This window comes from Balaenoptera physalus, assembly GCF_965194825.1.
Source record: "Balaenoptera physalus genome assembly, chromosome: 13".
NCBI classification, from domain to species: Eukaryota; Metazoa; Chordata; class Mammalia; order Artiodactyla; family Balaenopteridae; genus Balaenoptera; species Balaenoptera physalus.
This window is the reverse complement of record NC_138892.1, coordinates 61,105,278-61,112,279: the sequence shown is the minus strand read 5'-3', so window position 1 is coordinate 61,112,279 and position 7,002 is coordinate 61,105,278. Positions and strand designations below refer to the sequence as shown.

Below are 7,002 nucleotides of genomic sequence, written 5' to 3'. Positions count from 1 at the left end.
GCTGGCAGGAGAGCCATGTGGATGTGAGTAGGAGAAGTGAGGGACAGAGGTTCATGTCCCTGTTCATTAAGGTCAAATTCTCCCCATAAAGGCCCAAGGCAGGGTTATTAGGGAGCTGGAGGGGCCCCCTGAAACCCCAATTTGGGAAGCAACAGAGAAGAAGTGGTCCAATGGAGCAGAATTAGGCCCCTGAAGCCCAGGCCTCAGAGAAGGGGGGATGAGGCAGACCTTCCCAAACTCCTATCAGAATAGGCCCAATACTGGAAAATTCATCCCTCAATCCACCAGGGTCCCCAGGGGCACAGGAGACCCAGGCTAAAGCAAGCTTTATTGGGTCACATTACCTCGATTTTCTGGCCATATTACCAGAGAGCAGAAGTGGCAAAAGTGCACCCCTGCCCTGTCCCTCCTATATTTCTTCATCGCTAAAGCCTACTCTTTGAGACCCCAAAACTAGGGTTCAAGAGAAATGCACCAGGATTGCGAGACGGGTTGGGCGGTAGCCGATCTTTGGTGCATTAAAAGCCAAACGGAAGGCCCTTTAAGGCCTTCTCCCTCCCTCCCTCGGTGGAGAGTATCTCTGGGTGGTAGGACAGTTCAATGCCTCCCCTTCCTTAAGACCCATGCCCGCCTGCGCCAGCCCCTCACAAAGCTGGTTCCACTTTCAGTGGGTGCCCGCTGTTTACCTCTTTCCTCCCTATCTGTGCCGAGCCACAATCTCCTTCCTTTTGCCTCCTCTCCTGGAGGCTTCCTATGCTCTGTTTACCCTCTTGTAACTCCATCCTCCATAAGTAAAGAATTCTGGTAGCTGGTTTCCTTGTTGGCCATATACAGCCTCTCCGTTGGCCCTCTGGAAACATTTCCGTGAACAAGTCTCTCCCAGCCCCTGCATATAAATATGCCTGTACAGAGATAGACTGGCCTAAGCCCAAATACACACACATCATGAGATAATTACACCCTTATATACATACAGATATCTCTATAGAGTTATATTCGCAAGTGTCTATAACTCTAGCGAGATAGCAGCATGTACATATAGGACTATAATTACTTATGTCTATTTTTATAACTATGCAGTTATAAATAGATATGCCTATATATAGTGATAATAATATAGAAATATCTCCGTAGCCATATATGGCTCTAAGTGAATGCTCTAACTACTCTATATCACAATCAATAAGTATATATCTCCTGATACATAATTCCAACGATATACATTTATCTATATAGCTGCTCAGAGATATTAATCTGTCAGGATATCAAATGTCCATAAAGCTGGATGGCTAGAAAAGAGTCGTATATTTTCCCATATATAAATCTGCTCTTACAACTACTGTATATGTACAAATACAATGGTAATAATTATATTTTCCTCAAGCATAAATCTGTAAATACAACCACAGCACATTTAGGTATGGTTAGAGATAGAGCAATATTTTCTAGACATCAGTCTGTCAACAGAGCCACCAGTGCCTCCAAACAGAGAGAGTTATAGTGGGAGTTATAAATAAACTCTCCAGACAGGAAGGGATCTGTAGAACTAGATGTAAACAGGAATCTAAGCCGCCTTTCTTCTTCTTCTTCTTTGTAAGATATTCCTGATGAGATCACGGTGCAGAGGTGCCTGGGCACTGCTATTTTCCCCCCAAAGAGAGCTGGAGGCCGCTGGACTTGGGGAAAGCAGGCAGGAGTTGGTGGGGGGCAGCCCAAATGCCCCTTCCGCGTCAGTCTCCCGGTGGCCAAGAGCTCGGGCAAGTGGAGAGGGCCTAGGGGGAGAAAAATGAAGCAGAGTCTGGCCTGAATCACTGTCCCCCGTCTTAGGCCCCAAATCCTCGCACCAGGGAAGCCCCCCGACCGGGCGACGGGGCATCCGAGCCGAGAGAGCCAGGAGGGTCTCGGAGGCTGGGAGAAGAGGGCTTCAGGCCGGGCCAGGGAGGCCGAGACCCAGCGGGGTCGCCCACCACCGCCGGTGCCCAGCCCTCCCGGCGCCCCATCGCCCGGGGCAGCTGCCTCGCTGGGCGGCTGCCTGGAACCCCAACCTGGGCCCTCTCGGCGCGCCCCGCGCTCAGCGCTTCGACCGCTGTTCTTTCCTTTTATTGTTATTTTGCCCGATTGGGTATCACAGTGTCCTCCACCCCGTGTGGTTTTCAAATGAGAGGACGCCCAGGGGTCTCTTTCGAATTTTTGTGTGTCTACACTGGCCTTAAAGAAGTGTCTCAGTGGAAAGTGTGCTTCTCGGTCTCTTTTCTGACCAGATGGGTCACCAGCTGCTAAAAAAGAATCCAAACCTCTGACCAGGTTTGTTACTTAAAAATTTTTAAAGTTCTCACGCTCATTTGTTATGATCATTTTATTTTATTTCTCTTTTTAAAAGTTGGCTAATTTGCGTTTTTATATTTCCTGTTTGGTTTTTTTTTTTTTTGGATACAATTATTTTTAAAGGGAGGGAATTTCGTTAGACCCGAAACTGTGGGGCAGCTTCCTCCCCCGCGAGAGTGTCGATCGCATCTCTACACGTATGACTCCATCCTCCCCCCAACACATAAATTAATAAGATTATCAACAAATTGTACCTGGATAGAATGAGGCGGACGTGGAAGGAGCCGGGACCGTGATCTTCTCTTCCTTTACGGAAATCCGCTCCGCTCCAAGCCCGCGAAGGAAAATTCAACGCGCCTCAACCCCTCCCTTCTTTCTCTCACTCACTCTCTTTTTTTTTTTTTTGAAAAGACCCCAGGAAGGCAACTTTCCCTGGGCTACCGGAGCCCCGACCTCGCTCTCCCCTCTTTCCGGGCGAGGCCATAAATGTTTTTAGATCTCTGCCCGGCGGCTGGTCCTCCCGGGCACCTCGGCCGCTCTCCGGGCCTGGACCCCGGCTGTGGTCATCGCCTCATCCCTCTCTGCCGCTGCAGGGCCTGACCCTGCATGCTTTGCCTCCTCTTTAAAACAGGGTCTCCAAAGAGTCCTCAAAGCCACTAACCATCCCGGTATGGAGGTTCCTCCCCTGATCGCACAAAGCAAAAGCCGAGAAAGAGAAGCAGGACAGAGCGGCCTCCGGGCTCTCCTTCTCCTCCTCTGGCCGGAGGACCTCATCTGGGGAGGGGGTTCCCCAACCCAGCCCCCCAAGGGCATAGGAAGAAGCTAACTTCCTTCCTTCCTTTCTTGTCTGCCCTCGGTTGCTGTGATCATGACTCCTTCCCCTGTCCCCTCCTCAAAACATCTCCTCTTGCATTTTATTGCTATCCTGCTAGGGAGGGACTGTTAACTACTGTTTTTATTATTTATTGTTATTATGATTGTTGTTAGAGATCTGTTCACCGGGTTGGGGGGTAGGGGACAGCAGCCTGGCCCAGAGGGAGGCCTGCTTGTCACACGTGCTCGTACACACACACACACCCCTAGCGTGGTGCACATACTCACAGGTACATGCCCACAAATTCCTGCTATATTCACAGGAGGCTGGCATCCTCCTACCTCAGCGCACAAACACCACACTGCCCACGCACACCAGCATTCAGGCGCAAACACCACCCCCAAACCGATTTCAAAACCCACACAACGCGCTGGTAAGGAAAGGAAAGTACGGAAGAACCCACTTGCAGAGATCCCTTCTCTCCCACAACCTGGAGGGGCGAGTCAGGCCTCTGTCTCTTCCCCCCCAGTCTCTCTCTTTCTCTCTCTTTTTTTTTCTCCTTGTTTACAGCTTCAGAGAGCTCAAGGCCCATAAATCTTGAGGGGCCTACAGAGGCAGAGCACATTTGTATGCATCGTTAGGACTCGCTAATACCTAAGCCCATTAACGAGCGTGTTTGCGCGTGGTTTCCGGTGTGTATTAACTTATAGTTAAATTCTGGAGGAAAGGGCATTGTGAATTAACATATACCAAATCCATCACGGGCTTTTGTCATATCAGATTAGTCAGCTATGGGTTTGGGGGAGCGGGTTGCCTGCGTCGGGGGGGGAACCCACCCTCTAAACTTGCTGGTGCAACCTGAGGGTCTAGGGGAAGACAGGATGCTCCGATCCCAGCCCCAGTCGTTCAGATCCCCCAGGCCAGCGGCTGCCCACCTGCGGGACGGTGGATGGCCACGGGACCCGGGTCCGGGAGGTCGGCGCCGGAGGTGGAGGGAGGCGGGCGAGGGGAGGCCCTGCCGGCGCGGCCTGTGGTTACGCTGGGACCGCTCAGCCCGCGGCTGCTGGGCTGTCTGGTTTCCGCTTTGTGAGAGAAATGAGAGGAGAGGCAAGTGGAGTCGCTGAACTTTAATTAAACCGAAGAGAAGACAGTGGGGGGAGGAAAAAAAAAAAACGATCAGAGAAGGAGGAGGAGGTGGAGGAGGCCGAGGAAAGGAAGCGAGTCCGGCTCGGGAGATCTCTGCGAGGGCCTGAAAGCTGGGCCTTGTGTGAAGTTCTTCCTTTTCCCCACCCCAGCTTCTCCGCCCTAGTCAAGGAAGGTCATTCCAGCCCTCTTTTAAAAAGAAAGGAAAGGCAAAAGGAAAAGAAAGAAGAGGTAAAAAAGAGAAAATCCTTTGTAATTACAGGGCATGTTTCAGCCAGGTGGTCCCGGTTCCAATGACTCAGATCCTATTGGAACCCCAAGTATCTCTATAGTTGGCCTGTATAGACAGAGAGGAAGGATGCCAGTTCTAGAGGGAGGACGAGGAGTGGAGGGTCCATCTCTTGGGGTCCTGTAGAAAATGCCAAAGACAAAACCAACTAAATTATTGTGTCCGTGTGGATCTAGTAGCCTATTTAAATAAAGCAAGCGGGGCGGGGGGTTGGGGGGCGGAGATACACGGCGGCCGGGATGGAGCGGGCTGGCGGGAGAGAAAACGCCCCCCTCTTCCTTTGCCGGAGCAGCTCAGGGGCCTCCCCGGCTGGGCTCGGGAGGCCGCGCGGGCCGGGCCGGGGCGGGCCCGGGCCGGAGGGGGGAAGGGTAGGCGGGGGCGGGCCCTCCTCGGGCGCTGTGAACTTTAGCTGGGCCGCCGCCTGTCAGCCGCAGAAAGCGTTAAAGGTGCAGCAGCCCGCGCCAGCCTCCGCAGCCGCCTTTGTACGTGTGATTTATGACTTCAATCTTGGTTCACCGAGAGTTCACACGGCTTTCGCTGCTGTTGAAGGTTAAAAGATGGTCTTCGCTTGACAAGTGGGACTATTGAAAATTCCTTCTTCTTCGCTTTTTTTTTTTTTTTTTTAGAAGCGAAGAGAGGAGGTTCAGGAGAGAGAAAAAAATTTGGGGGGCGGGGGGACAGGGGTTGCAGGTGGGGAAAACGGTAAATCAGGAAAGTTTGCCCCTCTACGTTTAGGATTTTTTTGGAGCTAGGACTTGGGAGTATACGCTGGAGAGGCGCGTGGAGAATAGGAGGAGCTAGGGAAAGGATTTTTTTGGCATCTTTGGAGGCCAAAGGAGTGGCATTTTAAAAAACACAACTCGTGCTTCCACAGTTAATTATCTGGATAACTTGGATCACACCTAACTGATCCTTCTCTTGACACCAAAAGTAGGGCCAGGGCAGGAGAGAACTTGGGGCGAGGGGGTGTGTGTGTGTGTGGTGCCAACCGGTATGCTTGGCTGACCATCCGCCTTGCCTGTAGCAGCTTTTCAAGGGCACCATTATACCCACAGATTTGGAAAAGGCTTTTAGGTCCCAATTTTCCAACTCCCTTCATCCTGTAGATGTAGCCTCACATGCATATTTGATGCATATGATGAAGCTGATGGGAAAAGTCTAGAATTGGAATTGGAAGACCTTTCTAATACAAAATCCCTGAGGCCCCCGATCCACTCGCTCCTTCTTCCTTCTAACACTTTGAACAAGGTGGGTCCACGGCAGAGATGGTGGTCAAGGATCTCCTAAGGGCCAGAAGATAAGGCCCCTTTATGGTCTAAGACATTGAGTGTTTGGAAGAACAAATCTCTCCTCCTTTTCAGATTCCCTGAGACAGAGAGACAGAGATTCTCTGGAGCTGAGAGTTTCTGAGCAGCCTTTTGAGGTTCCTTTAAGATTTTTTTAAAAATCCCCTGAAGTGGGAATTGGGGGCTGTGGGTGCTGGGGAGGGGAGCAGCAGAGAGCTGGGTCTGGTGCTGGGTATGCCTCCCTACCCCTGTTTAGGGCCCACCACCATGAATGATGCCATGTAGATGTCTTCTCAGGAGGTCAGAATCAGCCTCTCTAACCCAGATCCTGGAACCAAGGGCATCCACACTAGAAGAGGTGCTCCCTGCTTCCCTTCCTGCACAGAGTTGGAGAAGCCTTCCGTCACCATTTGAGGGCTCCTAGGCAATCCCCAGAAGAAGGGAAGGAAGAGGGAGGAGAGCCAGATGACCACACCCCCTGGGACACCCAGCACCAGCCCCTCCCACACCCTATATATAAACAGTAGAACAGGCAGCAGGGAACAGAGAGACCCCAGAAATCCAGAATCCAGGTTCTAAGGTCACTTTGGCATGGATGGCCTCTGGTATCAAGGCTGTGTGGCACTGTGTTCAGAGGCTTGGGGAGGGGAATAGCTGTTGGGAGGAATCAGCCAAAGAAGCTAATGAATCTCTTCCAGATTTGCGTTGGGAAGCAGAAGAATGAACTTAAGGGCCTCTAGAGGTAATGGCTGCACTGAAGTCCCCTTCCCACCCCCTCCGACTATGTTCCTCCCTGGGAAATAATTTTAGCGGGCTTATGCTTATCTGCAAGTCTGGAATAATTATGAATTATTAATTCATAATTGACTGTTGCTTGTGACCATTGCCCTCCAGTGGGCTCACTGATTTCCTTCTCCTCTGTGAAACACAGGGCAGCCTCTGTTAGCCCCTGCCCTCAGAACAAGCAAACTGAGGCCAGCCCCTTGAACTCGGCCCCTATATGGAATGCTCGCCTCATTCCCAGTCAAGTCACGTTGCACCTCATAGAGTATTTGCACTCAATAAACCACCTCCCATGAACTTCAGATTTCAAAGTGCTTTGTAGGCTTGGCTCCTAGAAAGACAGAGTGGGGACTGGACGTGAG

The 7,002-nt window shown here is 51.3% G+C and overlaps 1 long non-coding RNA gene across 1 annotated transcript; it reads right to left on the bottom strand.

The window, feature by feature from the left end:
* Positions 1–309: 309 nt before the first annotated feature.
* On the bottom strand, positions 310–4,066 carry LOC309640480. Its single transcript, XR_014252256.1, has 2 exons — positions 2,580–4,066; positions 310–1,772 (listed from the first exon to the last, which is right to left on the bottom strand). It is a non-coding gene; the product is annotated as an uncharacterized lncRNA (long non-coding RNA).
* Positions 4,067–7,002: the final 2,936 nt, after the last annotated feature.